This window comes from Marmota flaviventris, chromosome 7, assembly GCF_047511675.1.
Source record: "Marmota flaviventris isolate mMarFla1 chromosome 7, mMarFla1.hap1, whole genome shotgun sequence".
NCBI lineage: Eukaryota > Metazoa > Chordata > Mammalia > Rodentia > Sciuridae > Marmota > Marmota flaviventris.
The window spans coordinates 122,914,236-122,934,202 of record NC_092504.1 but is presented as its reverse complement, the minus strand read 5'-3'; the positions used below and the strand labels follow the sequence as shown (position 1 = coordinate 122,934,202).

General features: G+C 38.7%; 1 protein-coding gene across 1 annotated transcript in view; it reads right to left on the bottom strand.

Moving 5' to 3' along the window:
* Positions 1 to 19,967, bottom strand: part of Ttc29 (tetratricopeptide repeat domain 29) — a 135,253-nt gene that overhangs the window by 40,330 nt on the left and 74,956 nt on the right. The window lies entirely within an intron of this gene.

Sequence of the window (19,967 nt, the reverse complement as noted above, 5' to 3'; positions counted from 1 at the left end):
ATGAAATAATCAAATGAATAAATTCCAGGTGGTTGTGAACTACAAAGATACTGCAACCAGGAGAGGCTTCATGTAAGAAAAGAAACTCAGTCTGCATTTTAAAGGAATGACAGGAATTGAGTCAGTAATTAGGAAAGGGACAAACATTTGGAGATGAGAATAGAGAAAGAAAGAAGAAAAGGTTCACCAGAATACATAAAAGTAACAATATCCAAAAGAAAAGTTTGCTTTAAAGTTCATTTGTCCTGTAATGTGGACCAAGAAATGGCAGTTAAAATTGATAATACTAAGTGAGAAATTTTCAACCTGCAATTTATCTTGGTTCCAAAAAAGAATTTGATTCTTATTGGGAAGGGAAGGCAGGTCTATCATTTTTTTTTTTTTTTTGTGCTTTCACATAAAAGTAGTTCTTTATAGAGCTATTTTTCTATATTCATATTTTTTTGTCTGTTTACTTTCAGGGCAAGTCAATGTGTTTGGTTAAAATATGTCACATTCAAGATGGTGCACCCCATTATTCCATGTTTATACAACGTTATGTGGTTGTTCTCTTTCCTAGGCAAAGGAGAGAAAATAGCTTTCTTTCTCCTCTTGGTGTATCACTGAGCATGCACAAGCTCAAACAAACACTACTAGATCATGCAGGTCAGTGACATCAAGTTTAAATGAATTGCTGACCCTCATCACTGCTGCTTCTATGGGAAAATAACTGATAGAAACCATCACAGGAAAGGACTCCAAGAATCGAGCCCATTTCAGATGGGAATTTTGTAACTTTGCAAAAATGTCAATGAACTCTAGTCCTTCTTTTGCTTTGTATATTTTTTGGTATTTTTTTCCTCTCTATACTCCTTTCTCCACTTGATTCTCTCCCTCTCCCCATAGCCTTTTCTTCCTCAGTTGATTCAGGGTCTCCTACTTGAAGGGCACAAACAGGGCTTCCGAAGGACTTTTTGGGATAATGAATCAAATCTCCCTCTGGGTGTTCAATTTTTCTTCAAATACCAGGGGAGATAGCAGGTCAACTACTGAGCTGAGTGACGTGTGTCAAGTAACTTCATCTCTTTCCTTGGGTGTAAAAGGGAAATTAATAAAGTTACCTTGAAGCGATGTTATAAAGTTCCAATAAGACGTGGTATTTAAAAGTACTTACTAAGGACTTGAATGAAGCAGCTGCTTAATTTTCTCTAGTGCTTATCAAACCTAGTTCTTGCAAAGGGGCTATTTTGCCCCTGATAGGGGATATTTGGCAATCTGGAGATGTTTTAGGTTGTTATGATGGGGACGTGGGTGCTACCAGCATCTAGTGGGTCAAGAGCAGGGCTGGCGTTAAATGCCTTACAATGCACACCACATACCCCATTTTATTCATCATGAAATATGAGTACTGCCACTGTTGAGAAGCCTGAGCTAGCCTTCGCTTGAACAATTTTCATGATTGGACACTATTCCCTTGTGAGACTAGCCACTCAATTGCCAGAGAGCTACGAGAGAAAACTATTGGTTAAGCTGAGACAAAATCTGTAACTCCCACCTGCTAGCCAAGATTGTATTTTGTAGTGCAACAAGGCAAATCCATCCATTTCCAGGTGATGGTACTTCCACTACTGAAAGATGACCATTTTCCCTCCCCACTGCCCCCCACCTAAACTTATAAAGTTACAGATGCTCTGAAATAAGAGAGCATGGATCCCCTGCAGGTTAGCCTCATCTGAAGTCTTGTTTTCTAGCTCACTCCACAAGTCTAAGAGTACTAGAAGAGTCTAAAAAACCCACCCGGACCAAAAAATTGTCTGTAATACCATGAAGGACATCCATCTGTAAATGGGAAGATTTGTCTGTAAATGGGAAATTATGAGTTCATTGCCTACGGTCACCCCACTTTTTTGTTAACCTCTTTCCTCTTTTTTTCTATATAAAAGGTAACATAGCTAACGTTTTGTTATACACAAACCTCAAATCGTGCCATTTCATAAAAAAAGTTCAGCACTGATCTTGATACTTTGAGGTAAAAGGAGCAATGGTAGATTTATACTTGTGTAATAAGAAACATAGAGATTTAAAAAAATGTATCAAGTTGGCCATCTTGAGCTCGAAATCATTGTCAAATCTTATTGGAAATACATTTATTCTGATTTCTGGCAATCTAGCCCCCTTTAGCCATTTCACAGTTGGTGAGCAGAAAGGATGTTTCTGCCTCATTTACAGTGTCTGAACATGATTCAGACAATCAACTGCAACATTAGTCAAAGAAATCAGTAGCTAATGGTTTCTGACAAGCACTGCAGTAGCAGGCGGAGGACCAGACTGGGCAGCAACAGCATTCAGGGGTATTTTACTGGAGCCAGCAATCGGCACTGGTGCAAGATGACAAAAATGGGGGTCTCCCATCACTTAAGGCTGTGTGTGCTTCATGACAAGGCAGAGATTCTGATATGCAACAAACACAGTAATTCTCTTGTACAAAAAATGTTATCTTGAATGAACATAGAGGACACTTGATGTGCAACTACTATACACAAAAGTAGTTAAATAGTTTGCATTCTGCTGAAACCAACTTCTTAAGTTGGGAGTGGTCTACTCTTATATTATTAATATTGCTCATCCCAAACTCTCCCTGAAATCTATTACTCGTCATTTAGGTCATCTGCCACACATTGACTGCTTCCATTGCCCAGTACATAGAGTGGGGAGGCTTAATGGTCTAGGCAGAAAGGACTGAGTGTTAAAAAACAAGTTCTTGTTTCTCATGTGTCACAAGCTTACTGTGTGGCCTCTGAGTCACTTGGTCACCTTGTGCTCCAGTTTTCAATTCTGGAAGATGAAGGGGTTGGATCAGACAGCCTAGCACTCTACTTTCCAAAAATATGATTTGGATCTTAGGGTTCTCTATTCATACACTTAGCAATTTATGATATGCCTTGTTTGCTTTTAATAATTTATCTTTGGTTTAAAAATCCCTGAGCAGTTTATTTTGTCTCCTTTTAAATCTTTTTTTTTTTTTAAAGAAACAAAATGATGAATCATTTTAATTCAATTGAAAGTTTATTTTCTTTTTCCTCATTCAAGGAGTCTTGCATACTCTTAAAGAACCCCTGGGTTGGGGTTGTGGCCCAGCAGTAGAGCACTTGCCTGGCATGTGTAAGGCACTGGGTTTGATCCTGAGCACCACATAAAAAATATATAAATAAAGCAAAAGTATTGTGTCCATCTAAAACTAAAAAAAATAAATAAATAAAAATAAAAAACCAAAACAACAAAAATGTCCCTATATCAGAGTAGATGATAGTAAATAGATAACAGCAATCAATCTACATTTATATTTGGTTAATATTAAGTAGCAATTAATACCACGAGGTCAGAGCTGTTCAAAATCTGCAAAGCTCTGTTTTACAGTCAGAAATGTTTAAGAATTGGATAAAAATTCAAGGTTATCCTCATATTTTATAGCTTGAATTAGAATTGCTAATTAATCTTACCTATGCTATGGGTTTACACTGATTTTTCAACAGCTGTAAGTATAGAAATTATCTCAGAAAATTTTTAAGAATCCTCTTTCACCTAAAACTCTCTCTCTACACATCCCATACATAGATGACTCTCAAACCTCAAACTAATGAGACAGAATTCCACATAGAGTTAAGAAATAAAAGTTTTTCTCAATAGTAAATTGGAACACATTGCTCAAAACTGTCATTTCCACAATTGGTCATTATAGTTCTGTACCATGTTAAGGAGAGACATATTTTGAAGAATTTTTATTCTAATTCTCAATTGTTAGTTTCTATACTATAAATCTGAAAGCAGGGAAATATTTATCCTGTATAGCCCAGTTATAATGTGAGTTATATTCACAGCTTCTCAAAGGAGAAAAAAAACTTTCCCTGTCTTTAACCCCCAATGGAGGAAACCAACTGGAAGCTATATTTTATATTTTGCTAGGCGGCCCTTGACCAAAGGGGAGTCAAATTTTGTGAAGTTCAGCGATCTACGATGTGGCCTGATATAAAAAGTTCTGTTCAGTGGAAGATGATAGTATTGAGTTCCAGCATGTGCTCTTAGGAAATCCAGACCAGCTGAGCAGTTAGGAATGGCAGAAGTGAGAAGGTATTTAATGATGAGTGAATGTCTATGGACTAATCATGGTGAGGTCAACAGAGTCAATCAGCTGAGCTCTTCTGGTTCCCAGTAGGCTTCTAGGACTCTGTGAGGCCCACTTTCTGCTACTCCTGGGAATTCATAGGCTTATGGCCTGCCCGTTGCCACGGGCATCCTTACACTCATCTCATACTTGACATAATCTGAATGGATCACTTTCTTGGACCTATGGAATGAACAGAGAAGTACTGAGAGAGATAAAACCGCTGTCTAAGCCAACATGGCAAGAGAGCTACTCCAGGCCTGTCCCTCTCATGTTTATCACTGAAAAACAATCTAAGCCAATTCTTTCCATGGCAAGAGAAATAAGCCACTAGACACAGGCAATTTCATTGTCAGAATGATTTAAAAAAAAAAAAAAAACTTTTTTGGTGTGTGTTTGTTTTAAACTAAAAGTCTCAAACTCCACTTGGTCATGTTTCTCTGAGGATTAAAAAGTGAGCGTGATAAATGATCCCATTAAACCTGTGATAAAATTGCCAATAATATCAGGTCTCTGTTGCATATGCAAACTAAAGACAGTGGTGGCAAATTGAACCAAATGAAGTGCCTGTCAGATCAAATTCAACCAAATGTATGTTGTCGCTCACTGTGATCATGCAGAAATGTCAACATTTGCAACTTGCTAGAATGTGCAGGACTCTGGGCTCCTCACTCCAGCCAGCCAGACCTCTGGCTGATAGGAGGGAGTGCAGTTCCCTCTGCCTCCAGTCCCCTTGGACTTGCAGATCCCTCTTCTCCTGACTCTTCCCGTGCTCGCACACAGGCACATGCACCCCCCCCCCCCCCGAACTCCTCTGCTCTATTTGAGCACTTATCACGTTGTCACATGTATATATTTATTAATATTTGACTCTTTCTAATTAGATGGTAAGTGCCATGGGGAGAGGGGCCATATCTGCCTCACCGTCCACTGCACCCCTAGCTCCTAGTCTTATGTCCACATTGAACGAAGATGGCAGAGCCCTTGGAAGGTACCAGTAGTGAAGGCCCCTAGAAACATTAACCTAACTATAATAAGCTGTTGTATGTATTGACTTTTGCCTTTTATCTCACTCAGTAAAGGAAAAAAAATGACACTTTATAACTATGATAAATGGAAAGTGTGTGGACATTTTCTGTCCTCAGCTGACCTTAAGGGTTTAAGTATCAGTAAACAAGCCAGATTCCTAGAGGAAGACTGAAATGAAATTTCATAATGTAAACTTGTGCTTGCATGGTTTTCTCATTCTCAGATAAATGTTTCCCTATTACGAGTCTGTGCTAAGGTTTAGGATGGGTGGATCAGGGACTGGAACTATACACGACAAGTCATGGTATCCTGTGGAATGAGTCTTCCTACCTGTGAGTGGAGCACAAAACTTATTTTTTTTCCCTCTTTATTTTACCCTAGAGCAATGAGAGACAAATACAATTTCTGTCTTCACAGGTAGCAAAATGAGGCAGAGAAGTATGTTGTGAAAAATCACTAGCATGGTGACAAGCCCATTCCTTCAGTGTCCTCCTGCTGGTGGCCACTTATCCACCTTCCTCTGCTTGGTCACCTTGGACTGAACGGCTTCTGGCTCAGAGGAAAGGTTCTGCATGTGTTCTACACTCCTGAGTGACTATCTAGCAGTTTTAAATGAGCACTAATACTGTGAATATTTCTATATTCCTGCACGAATCGATGACCAGGAGGAGATTTGTGTGTCCCCTGGCGGTAAAACCATCATCTACTCATAATCCCTTTTAAGGATTTCCTTCTCATTGGAGGCAGGATTCAATAAAATTTCATTCTGGTTTCCCTTCTTCAGAAATCCATGAAAGCCCTGGAAAAAACCACGTTGAGCATATCCTCTCTGTACAATGTGATATCCTCTCCGCCACAGGCCGCTATTCCTGTAAACTCGGTAAACCCTAATTTAGATACATGGTTTCATCCTTTCTTATCAGGCTGCGTGAACACATTTCTTGAAAATAAAACATGGTAGAAAAGGCCTCGTCTGAACACTTACTCACAGGCGAAGCTCGTCTGCTACCCTCTCACAGTGAGAGAAGACACAAGAAAACAATTTATGAGTCATTTCCATTTTGCAGGAGTTGGGAATGGGGCACTGCCAAGAGCTTTTATCAAGTAGCTCATAACCACTGGTAATCAGTGTGAATAATGAATGGCTGGAGTCTTAGGGGAAACAGTGGCGATTCAAAACAATTTTTTGGTACTTCTGATGGGGCTCTGCTACTCTTGGAATTCCCCGGCTCCCCAGTAGAGTCTTGGCCTGACAATAAACAACGGTTTAGTACTTTATCTAATCCCAGCCAGGAGGTGAGTTCAACAGCAAGCTTTTGCAGATGTTCACATCCAATAATCTATCCATAATTGATGAAACAGCGAGGTCAGATGTAATGGCTGCTGCTACTCCAGCAACAAATAAATGGTTATTGACAAAACAAGCCAGTGTGGCGCAGAGCGCTCAGCAGTGACAGGCGGGAGACAGTGCTGAGGCAGAGTCGGGGAGGACCGTGGGGCTCTTCATCTGGAGAGCTGCTCAGCAAGCGCTGTGGCAGAAGGGCCACACTGACACATAAGCAGATGGAGGTGACTTGTCAAGGATCGGGGAGGTTGCTGACGTACAGAAAGCAGATGAAGACAGGCTGAGGAGGAGAATGATGAGCGAGCCCTGGACCAGGCTGGGGACCTGGGTAAGTACAAATGCATGAACAGCTCAGAAATGCCTTTGAATGCTGGCACCGTGATCCAGATGTCTCGGCTGCTTTTATCACGCAGCGTGTCTCCACTCGTCTATCTGGCTGTCAAACTGTGCAGCCGGATGACTCCAAGCCAAAGTGGATGATGCATGGGGCGCCTCCAGTACCCAAACCCTCCCACTGAGGAACACTCATGGGTACTCTGTTTAATACTCTGGTCTGTGCGTACTTTCCCCATCCTTATGTATTTTTTTTTTAAAGTCTGAAAATCACTGGTGCCATTTTAAGAATATTTTCAGATAAGCCTGTGAAGCTGGAAAATTTCTCAAGACTGGAACTAACCCTGAAATACATGCTGCCTAAAATCAAATTTACAGCCAACGGTTGTGAGGGGGAGGCAAAGTTTTCTTTAATAATAAAAACCAAACACTGCACTTTATTCACCTCAACCTATGCAAACAGCATAATAAAGCATTAATCGAGTATACTTTTATTGACTGAATAAAATTTAAGCTATTCAAACATAAATAAGCAACTGAACTCCCACATTTCCCTTCCAATGCGAAAAAATATAATGTTTGTACACAGTTTACTATGTAATATTATAAGATGAAGAATGGAAGAGTGAAGTGGTGGTTATTATTGCTATAGGTAGTCATAAAGAGGCATAGGACAGCGAAGTTTTAAATATTAATATTTCCAAAATCACTTAAATCAATTTAACACTCTTTAGTGGTTTATTTAGAAGTGTGATTTATTTTATTCTTTGCAACCAATGCCTTTGATCAGCTCTGGAATAACATACGAGATGAAAATAAAATAGCAAAACAAATTGCTGCTAACGTTCTTAAAGTAAGCTTTAGGTTTTATGACATAAACTAGAAAATTAACGTTATAGTTGGCATTTTCAAATTATTCATCAATACTTAGAAATTGAGAATTATAGAGCCCAGAAGGAATTGTAGAGATCATTTCTGGAATAACTTGCCAGTTATCCTTCCCAAGCCATCCCCCCAGCTGGGTCCCCCATTTAGGGACAGAGCTGCCTCAGTGCCCCAGAGGGCCATTTCTGTTCCTGTTCTATGAGGGCAGAAGGCTGGCATCACCACCGTTTGCCATAGATAATATTCTGATTGCTAATTTTTGTTAAAATGACTGGGCTTTTCCCCTGTCCCTTGACAACAAGACCCAACATGTGTCCCGGCCCATGGGACAGTCCTAGGCTTCTTTCTTGATCTCTATCTTGCTGCCTAGCCTGGTCCCTACTTACTGGACTAACGGAGACCTACCTTGCCGCCATAAATATGCTTGGGTCAGGAGTCCCTGGAGCCCCAGTCCCTATGGCTTGTGCTTGTCACTTACCAATGGCAGTCACTACCATTTATTGAGCAAAACCTATATGTGAAGAGTGCTTTATATTCATAGTGCATTTAATCTTCTCAGAGCCCTTGGGATAAATATTAATATTGCCAATGTACAAACGAGAGAAATAAACTGCAGAGAGGCTGAGCAATTTTCTCTAAGATACACAGTCAAGTGGTAGAGGAGAAAAAAAATTTTAAGTGGGTTAATTGGATTTCAGAGCCCTGTGTTTTTAAGCACTGCAAGAGCCTGGCTGCTGGATCACCCCCAGAGTTCACGCTGACCTTGACCTTCACTTCAGCCTGCTGCCTCCTGAATCAGTTGCCAAGAGCTATTCTCCACTCACCTAGAGTGACATCCACATTGCAGCCCAACGTCTTCTGGTGCTCTACGTGTCACCCACAGGCCTGCCTGGTCAAAGCATGGCCTGTTACTAGCTGCTGCTCTTTCCTCATGCTGCTTAATTGTGAAAGCCAAAGAGAACCAATGGTGGATATTTTTTATGACACTCCTTTGCTTTCAATGAACATCTTTTAATTCAGAAAAAGTCTCTTGCTTTGTAATGGCCCATAAGGCCCTTCATGGCCTACTCCTTAGCTTTCTGGCTTGGGTTTTTACCTCTCTTCTTCTCTTTTGCTTCTCTGCAGCCTCCCTGGCCCCCGCCCCCAGGCACAGTGCCACTTAAGAGTTCTGCACTGACCAGTCCCTCTGCCTGGAATGTTCTTCCCTCATGGGCCACTCTCTCACCGGCTCCCCGTCTTTCCTGCTCACCTATTTAAAGTTCCCTCCAGCTGCCACTCACGTGGTACTCCCGAGTCATCTTTCTGCTTATTTTTTCCTTGTTTCTCCGAGGCTTTATCATTTTTCTAACATGTTATGTAATTTGCTGGTTTGTTATATTTAATCTTGGTTGTCTTCCCCCCAATGGGCTGGAAGCTCCACGGGGACAAAGACCTTTGTCCATTTGTTATTGACGTGTTCCCAGGGCCTGCACTAGATGCTCCAAAGCTATGTTCTGGATGAATAACACAGATGGTCCTTCAGACCACACATGTTGATTAATTTAGTCTTCTCAATACCCCATGTGTAGGCATTATTATCACTTTGACCTGTTTTCAAAAGTAGGGAGACATACACATATATATAGAGAGAGCCCCTGGGCCGAGGGCATAGGATAGTAAATGGTCATAAAAGGCCTTGAACCCAGGTGGTCTTGCTTCAGAGCCAATGCTCTCATTCTGCCCACTCTCCCACCTCACTGCCAAGGTGCTGCCTGATAATGACTCTGTGCAGGCCAGACTCCAGGCTCCAGGCTTCTGGAGATTTTTGGTAGAGGGTGTCCTGTTTCTAAGGGATCAAGATTGGAACAATGGTGGCATGCAACAAAGTCATTTGGAGACCTGAACAAAGTTTAATGACTGGCCCATTTGGTGGTCTTTCTAGTGCTTTTAAAAGCAGTTTTGAAGATTTTAATGACTGCCTGGATACAACTTCTCCATTCCCACGTCATCTATTATAATAAACAATTAAAAAGTAATTTTGGCTTTAGAATCTTGTGACAAATATTAATGTTTATTTACATAATATTTTTAAATGAAAATGTTTATTTTTAATATCTATGATATTATAAACATATAAAATGCACATAATAAACACTCGCTCTGCTGTAAGCTAATATAAGCTCATAGGGAAAATGAATATGTTTAATTAAATTTAGGAAAAATGTATAGTTAAATCACTTGCAGTACAATAATAAGGACCAATAAACCATTATCTCTTTACTATTCCACTGGAATTTTCATCAACATGCTATATTAATAAATACCATCTTCATTTTACAAAGCGGGGGGTACTGAGAGGATTGTCTATAATCTGATATGTCAGCAGGAGAAGCAGAAATAGCAAAAATCCTTGCACTGACCCAGGAAATTATACTTTCACTATTCTTTAATAGTCAGTACCATTTATTCCAGACAGTTCAGAGTGCTTTCTATATGTGAACTGTTATGATTTAGATATGAAGTGTCCCCCAAAAGCTCATGTGGAAAACAATGCAAGGATTGGAGATGGAATGATTGGATTGTGAGAGTTTTAACCCAATCAGTGGATTAATCCATTGATATGAATTAACTGGGTGGTAACTGTAGGAAGGTGGGGAGTGGCTGGAGGAGGTAGGTTACTGGGGTTACGCCTTTGGGTTTATACTTTGTCCTTAGTGAACAGATCTCTCTCTCTCTCTCTCCTCCCTGTTTTTCATGTCTGAGCACCTTTCCTCCACCATGCCCTACTCCACGGGTGTCCTGCTTCACCTCTAGCCCAGGGCTATGGACTCAGCTGTTCAGGGGCTGAACCTCTGAAACCATGAGCCCATGAAATCTCTCTACGTTTTTCTTGTTGGGTCTTTTCTTTGGGTCAGAGGAACACAAAAGCTGACTAAACCACGAACTCACATAATCCCTACCATCACTCTGAATTAGATACTCATGCAATCCTCATGCTGCAGGTGGGGAAACTGAGGCACAGGAGAGGTTCCTTAACCTACTCCAGGTCACAGGATTAGAAGTGGCAAGATTTTGAGTCAGACACTGCAACTCCACAGGCTAAGCTACATCATTTTGTGTTGATGGTTGAGATGGCAGCAGAGAAAACAAGGCAAGTTCAGCTGAGCCCTTAAGTCATAACAAATGAATCCATGCTATGCCATTTTCTATGCGAACGGAGAGGAAGCAGGAGGTGGAAATGAGAAACAGGAAGTGAGCATTCCTGACCTCTTCCTGGGGAAGCTACAAAGCAGTTAGTCATTGCTAGCCAGACACCACTCGCATTGGAAATAGATTCCTGTGCCCATATGCTTTTCCCCAAACTCAGTTGATTCCCAAATGGCCCAGCAACAGAGAGAGAGAGAGGTTTTTCCTGTCCAGAGAAATAACAATTTCTACGAGAAATAATTTCTACTGGACAAGAATAACAAAATGTTTACACCAATAAGTGCCTCATTAAGAAAAACAGATGGAGAGTGTTATTAAAAATTTATATGGGAGATTTGTGATGAGATTCAACAAATGACTTTAAAATCGTCCTACTGACAACTCCACCAGTTACAGCAGCAATAGCAGTTAGAGACCTGGGCTCCAGGCTCGGCTCTGCACTTGGTAGCGTTGTGACTATGGGGCATGTTATTTAATATGAGTCTCAGCCTTCTCCTCTTCAAATGGCCTCTCCCCCAGCTAGCCCCACCCCAGACAGCCCCACTCCCCAACATTCATACTCCCACCAGAAATCATCCTTAAATCCTTTCATTACTGGTTAGCCCTTAATAATTTTCTTTAATGTTTTGTGTTGAGATGAGCTGTTGAAATGACTAACTGCAACAATCAATCCTCCGCTGAAGATTTTTACTATGAGCAGTCTATATAAAACCTACTGAAAACATCAATTAAAATCTTTAAATTTTAATGGAATGGAAAGAAATAATGGTTTACTTTTTAAGTAGTTTTTCCTTTTCTTTAATAGAAAATCAATAAATGTTAACTGTAGAAAATGTTGGGAATACAGATTCCATTGCCCCCACCCCAGTAGAAAATTAAAGTCATTCATTATTCTAACTTCACTGAAAACATTTTGGTGTTTCTTGTGTTTTTATATATATTTATGCATCATATGTGTGTATATATATATATGCTTGCATATATGCATATACAAGTAGGGTCATAATGTACATTGTTTTGCAACCCGATTGTTTTTGCTCAATATATCAGTATTCTTTTTATTGTTATAAAATATTTACTTAGTGTATGATTTCTACTGTCTGTGTTGCATTTTATCATAGGATGCTCAACATTGCTTTAATCAATTTGCTATTGTTTTACATATTTTTTACTTCCTGTGTTTTTCACCATTATAAACAGTGCTTATAAAGTTGTATACAAGGGTGATAGAAATCTCTGTATATATTAGTAATTACTGTACAAACAGTATTGTAGCAAATATTTGTATGTAATACTAATGATTTCCTTAGGTAAATTCTGAAAGAGGTCGATCCTGAGATAAAAGATAAGTAAAATTGTAGACCTCCTTAACACAAAACGAAGCCACTGTTAATTGAACGTTTACTAAGTGCTAGAAACGTGACTTCTTTGTCTCATTCGATCCTCACAGTAACTTTATCATGCCCATTTTATAGGTGTGGAAAAGGAAGCCTGGAAGCCAAATGATCTGCAGGAGCGTACCGGACTTCCTCAGGCCCTCTCACCACCTCTGCAGCCACAGGCTGGCCAGGCCAGTGCCTGGGATTTTCTGTCTGATGGCTGGCTTCATAGAAAGCCTGGAATTCCTGAGAATTAGTATCCTGGGAGGAACTTCCAACCAACCAAGGATGGAAGTCATGGGTACTATACCAGCTTTCTTGTCTCTGCACTGGAATGCTCAGTTTGTGTTCACAGAGTTTCCAGAATGTTCCAGCATGGCTGTGTGCCATTTGCCCACTGGCTTGGCACCCCACTTTTTGTTGGCTTCCTTCTTCTGCCTGCCTCTCCTGCTGGTCAAATTCCTCCCAAATAAACCACTTGTACTCAAATCCTTGTCTGGAAATCAGCTTCTGGGGAAACCCAAACCACCACATGGAGCTTGTTAGTTCAAGGGTGTAAAAAATGCTCACTTTTCATGGGTCATGATTTTTGAATAGACTAAAAAAAAAATGCCTTGTAAGATTTCACAAAAGATCTAAAAATGCATGTTTGATAAGAATCATGGGACACATTCAGACTACAATCAAGTGTTTTGTGATTATTTTGAAACTCTGACACAGAATTGAGTTAGCTATACTCCTTAAAGGAGAGAACATTTTTATTATTGGTCTATGTCTGTCCCCTAAATTATTAAAAAAAAGAAAAACCTAATCCATAATCGTATCCTGGTCCTTGCAGGTGCTGTGCCTCCCCAAGCCTCCTCGTCTTTCGCAGCCCCTAGATCAACGCGTGCTAACAGCTGTGCCGTCGCCTCTAGGTCTGTCATACAATTAGTCCTGTGATGAGCTGCGCAGGTTGCTTTATCGCTCCAGAGAACATTTTCATATGCTAGGCCTTGAACTTTAAGGAGTATACATACATTATGTTCCATATGTCACTAGTCCATACCGTTGATGAGAATACTCAATTTTTCAGATTCTCAAAGTTCGTTCTCTTTTGGATGAACCAAAGAAAAACTATTATCCTTCTATTGATTTGCTCCCAAAATGAATACCAGAAGTTTTTGCGCTGTTTCTTAAAATGGGAATGACTGGAGGAAAAAAACTTCAGCAACTTTTCCAAGAGCTATTGTAGCAGCAATTTCTTTTTTTTTTTAATGAGTACAAAAGATAATCATGAAGATTTGGTTCAAGTGGTATTTCTAGATCTCAACAGAATCTAAAACCAGCTTTCACATTTAAAAAAAAATCAATAGGTTTTATTATTAGAAAATGCATGTTTATATTAATCTAGGCTGTGAACTTTTACCCTGACATTAAACATCTCATTTCCATGTAAGTTGTGAACTATAATTTTTTTGCCTTATGTAGATTCCTGTTTTTAAAAAGACAAATTTTCATTTTTCCTTGAGCTTTCCAATTTTCTACAGTACTTCCATCATTTAAATGACAGATAGTCTCATTTATTACAAACACTACAATGCATTCATCATTCAAAAAGAAGATACAAATGTACATGCTGTAACATTATTTTTAAAAAGCCATTAGAGAAATTTTCAAAAATTAAATAAAAAAGGCTTAAAAAGGGTTAAACACCCCATTCATGAGGAAGCTAAAAAAGGCATTTAATTAACTATGATTCTGTTCTGCAATCTTTGCTACAGAAACTTATGTTAAATTATCACTATAAAGTTACCATTTTAATGTTTTAGAAAAGTCATAACTTTAAATACAAAGATAACAATAGCAAAATCATTGGTACCATACTTCAGGTTTTTCTAATTCTCAAATTATTAAATCACATTTAAAAAATATTTTCCAAGTAAGGTTAGCTACTCAAAAAAGTATTAAATAAGGTCAGATACAGAATACATGCTAATACTATGCCTTAAATTATTGCTGAATAATTCTGAGTAATATAATTCTTTTTTAATACCAAGGATTAAACCCAGGGGTGTTTAATCACTGAGCCACATTCCCAGCTCTTTATAAAATATTTTATTTAGAGACAGGGTCTTGCTGAGTTGCTTAGAGCCTTGCTAAGTTCCTGAGGCTGGCTCTGAACTTGCAATCCTCCTGCCTCAGCCTCTCCAGCTGCATGCACCACTGAGCCTAGCAATGAATTCATTTTTAAAATTAGGAAATAGTACAACTTTCTTTTAATATCTTTAAAAATCTTTTCTTTTGTACATCTGATACTGGATATTTTGAACATTTCTCTACCTAGCACAATGTATGAAATCAACGTGGAGTTAAGTGTGATTTGTGTACTGGTAGACGAGTGTGAGCGTGTGGGGTGGTGGAATACCATGTCATATTGGAGGAGGTCTGAGCGGCAACAACTGGGAGAAGGGATCTGCAAACAGCTGCTCCTTCTAGAGTCCCCAAGAAGGGGACTACTGAGGTAGGACACAGGACAAAAGGGTAAAGCAGATGCAAACTGTGACGCAGAGCAGAAAATGACTGCAGAGACCCTGAGCTACACCTGAGTCACCTCAAACCCAGTGAAACACTGCAAGCGGAGTGTCCACAGGCCACTGTGGTAGTAGTCCTCATCTGGGAGGAGGCCATGGTTTCCCCTCGGCCAGCGTCTTATCTTCCCTTAGTCACAGAGCAAGCATTTAAACCAAGAACAGAAGGGTAAATTTTAGGTAAGGATTCCTAATTGGTAAGTAAAATGGCTTTTACTTAATGAGTAGTGAATAGCTCTGATACTTAAATAAAGAAATAACTCAAATTCATATTTTTGATACATGCCATTTTTACTCAGTTATTAATAAATTATTAATAAATCATTTCCACAGCATGTTGGTTTATCTTTATTTTCAACATAAAAATATACAAAAAAGATAAACTTAAGGACTATGTAATTAACACATGATGAATTCAGTAATATATTATAGTTAAGAAACATAAGAATAAAGAAGATACTTTGAATAGATATTCAATTAGATGTTACTTATTGCAGTGTCATTATTACTAATATGATATAATGATAATTATATCATAGCTCATAGTAATATTGATAATACATCACATTTGAGAACTGTTTAAAGTCTAAACACACCATTTTTCACTTGATCTTCACAAAGACACAGTGAAGCTGCCATTGAGATCCTTATTTTACAAATGGAACTGAGCCTCCAAAAAGTTAAGTGACTAACTTAAGGTCACATGGCTAGTTTGAGGCAGACAGGACTAAAATTGATGTTTTCCAGCTCTGAGACTCACATGTCCTTTTCTTTGCCAAAGTTACCTCTGGTACAAAGAATGTGCATCAAGACCTGTCATTCAAATATTCAACCACCTAACAATTAGCTATATAAGGCTATGCAGCACTTGGACAATACTACACAAAGATGCTCTTTATCATGTAATATGCATACCTAAATAAACTACTATAAACATGTTTACATATACAGACTTTAACTATAAACTGAACATTTTCTCCAATGCTAACTGTGGTTTGGAAATAACTCAGGCTAGAGAAAAAACTAGAAATTGTGATTTTTTTTTTTGATATGTATGATCACCTAGCACTTTGAAAAAAATGTTTAATGTATATCAATACCAATAGTAATATAATAGGGCTTTCTACATGTTAGACCCGAGGTCACAAACTTTACCTAAATTTTTGAACTTAATTCTAACAAAACCATGCTGTGTTAGGGAATAGAAGTATCCCCATTTTCCAGATGAAGAAACTAATGCTCAGAGAGGTTAATTCAGTTGAGCCACGTCACAGGGCAAGGTGGGAGTGGAGCTGGGATTCCATCCTCTATCAATCTGACTTCAAAGCTTATTATCTTAACCACTTTGTTGTCTTCTCACTCCAAAGAGTTGATAAATATACTCTTTAAAAAGCATGTTGTGAGTGCCTCATCTGGCAAATGCTACTATTTACTGCCTTTACTTCAAATAAAACATCTAATAATCAAAGATTTGATAGCAGATGTGAGCATCGGTATCCATGCCAGGCACTCTAACCAAGTTTCATGATGCATATTACACCCGCCCCAAAAGTCTTCCCACAGTCATTTAAGGCTCAGCAAAAGATAACAGCGAGGAGTGAAAAATGTGGATACAAAAGAAGCAACTGCTCTCATGGACAAACTAATTCCAGTAACATATGTTAATAGGTGTGCAGTCCACCAGGAAGATTTATTCTATATATTGCAAACACACAAAACTTTCTAGAGTTGCAGCTTTGGAAATAAAACACAAAGGACCTAAATGTTGAACACGCCTCAGACAGCTTCTCTCTGGATTCCCCTTTGCCTTGACATCTCTACTTCCCTTCTTTTTCCTTTTATTATTTTAATTATACTTGTTTGTTTGTTTCTGACATGTAGTTTTCAAGAATCTGTCAAATGTAATATAAGTGTATTTCCTTGCCTTGCCTTTCCCAGATGACCAATTCTGGTATGGTTTACTTAGCAATCTTCCTCTCCCAAACTAGCCGTAGCTCTGCTGGGTTTTATTACGCAGGTCAGAGTTATGATTTTCAGGGGGGAACAGAGTTGTAAGAAGTAGAGATGAGACTCCCCAAAAGAGCCAAGACTTATTGACCTGAGAGAGAAAACAAGACAGAAAAAGAGAGAGTGAGGGAAGGAGTGATTGCCAATGTGAGCTCCACATGGGTGGAAACTTCTGGGCTTTCGGAGCGTGACAGGAAGTTTTAGGCTTCAGAATATCCTATTGGCAGACAAAGAGAAAACTGTGCAATGGAAATATTGGTGCTGTGAGTTAAGAATACCATGTCTTCGACTGTTCTTTGAAGATAGTAAGTTGAAATTGAAAAACCTCCAGTTTAGATTGCTGAACTACTTTTTTTCTTTTGATATGCCATCTGTCCAAGACTGAGCCAGGGAGAACTCTGAGACCTACTCAGGTTGTATAATGTTTTCAGCGGTGGGTAAAATGTGTCCTAACTTATAAAAGTGACCAAAAGTGAAATTCTTTTTATGTATGCCATTGCAGAATCATCAGGGCATCTGATCATCATTTGATTTAAGAGTCCACAACTATAAACCATAGGATGACTCTTAAAGGAGAAGGTGAACTATACAGAGAAAGGGAAAAAAATGGGCACAATTGTAAAATTTAATTCCCCCCAAATTTTCTATCAGCCAAACATTACAAATCTAATAAATTATTCTTGGTTAAAAATGACTTTTGACATATTAAAGATTTATCATTGTTTGTATCTATTGAGTTAAAAGAGAAAATAAAATTTCACTGTAGTTACCTATAATGAAATGTATCATTTTATAAAATGATTTCTATCATTCCTCATTACCACATATCTATCAAACAAAACATAAGTTTCTAGAATATTAATGTCATTACTTTTCATAATACATTATTTATTTGAATTTTGCTACTGGTGAAGCTAGAGATATAGGCCAACCATGTATACAAGTTAATACTAATGTCAGAGGCATTCTAAGCTGTTATAAGGATACATATAAATATAGAGATGGTACTCTTAGGCATATGTGATGAAAGCAAATGAAATAACAATCAGATAAGTTTTGTTTTCATTGTATAATTCTTGATAGGCCACATTATTGCTAAATAATAGAAATCAAATGATTCACTTAATGAATGGACCAAATGAAGCTGGTGCTCCTAGAATTGTCAAGTGCAATGATTAAGGAAGGAAGGAAATTCATATATCAAACCCAAGTGCTGAGGGAGGCCCTTTTTAAAAAAAACAAAACCAAAAAATACTTCACAATTGGAATATGGCTGGTTCAACTTTGTATAAAGCCTGAAGTGTGGTTTTTAGTGAAATATCTTTTTCTTTCAAATCTTAGGACTTCATAAGATGTCTTCTAAAATTCAGAATCACTCTCTTTGGAACATTTACAAGTCTAAATTAATGATGGGCAAAGAGAACTACTGTTTCTTTTCTCAGCACCTGACATGTAAGTAGCATTTTCCTCTTTAAATGTCAGGGTCTTCATGATCTCTTGTACATGAATGCAACTGTAATTTGTCTTCACCAAATACCCTTTCCTCATTAACAGGAATTTCAGCCCTAAATAAGCCCAATATTTGTTTTTAGCTAAGCTCTATTCTGTCATTCAGTAAAGAACCTTTTATCAGTGCCTTAGTCTATTTTCTGTTGCTGTAACTGAATACCACAGACTGGGTAATTTATAAAGATTTGAGGTTTACTTAGCTCATGGATCTGAAGCTGAGTAGTCCGAGATCATGGTGCTGGTATCTGGTAATGGCTTCCTGCTGCATCATAACATAGCAGAGGACATCATATGGTGAGACAGCAAGTGTGCTAGCTTGGGTCTCTCTTGTTCCTCTTATAAAGCCACTAACACATCAATAAAGGCCCCACCCTCATGACCTCAACTCATTTTAATTACCTCTGAAAGGCTCCACCTCCAAATAACAATTAGCAAACGACGCTGGGAATTAAGTTTCCAACACGTGAATTCCAGGGGCATGCCCAAACCACAGCAAGGAACGGATCACCCAACTTTTATGCTGCTCAACACATTCTTTTATTACATGTATTAATAATTTATTATATAAACATACACTGGCAAAATTTTAAAATTCCTGATTCAGGTTAATAGAACTATTGATTAGAAATATTTAGTTGTGACAGGTTTATCTGAGTTTCTTTGAAATAAAAGATGTAAAAATCTTTAAAACGGAGGGGAGGAATTTGTGAGAGGTAGAGGTTGAATCTGGAGACAAAGTACTGGAATTTTTGAAAACATTCCAGTCCAAATTTTTAAAATTCAAGTGAGTGAATACACCAGTGCATACAATTAATGACAGAGATAGATAGACTGGTCCAATGTGGTGGTTCACACCTGTAATCCCAGTGGCTTGGGAGACTGAGGAAGGAGGATTACAAGTTCAAGGCCAGCCTCAGCAACTTAGAGAGGCCCTAAGCAACTTGGTGAGATGCTGTCTCAAAATGAAAAATAAAGGGACTGGGGAATGTGGTTCAGTGGCTAAGTACCCCTTGGCTTAATCCCTGGTACCCCCCCCCCCAAAAAAAAAGGTAGACCAAATATGAAAGGGAAAAAAAATGGAAGATGTTCAGTGCAATGGAACATGGCCTTGCACTGGCTTTAACACAACACAGCTGACTCCTGGACATTCCTACTTGTCTCTATAGCACACAATGATAGAAATGCTCAATGCTTTAAAACAGTTGAAGATAATGTTAACGGTGTACAGGGTGGTGGGAAAGTAGAATTAGAAAAGGATTTCAAAAGAAACAAATTTAATTTATATTAAATAATTACTTTGTGATTAGATAACTGGTTAGATTTCTAATCAATCAACCAGGGGTGGTGCATGCCTGTAATCCTGGCACCTCGGGAGGCTGAAGCAGAGGATCAAGAGTTCAAAGCCAGCCTCAGCAAAAGTGGGGCACTAAGCAACTCAGTGAGACCCTGTCTCTAAATAAAATACAAAGAATAGGGCCAGGATGTGGCTCAGTGGTTGAGTTCAATCCCCAGTACTCCCTCCCTGCAAAAAATCAACCAGGGAATCAATCCTATCATTATATTTTTATAGTATGTTCACTAAA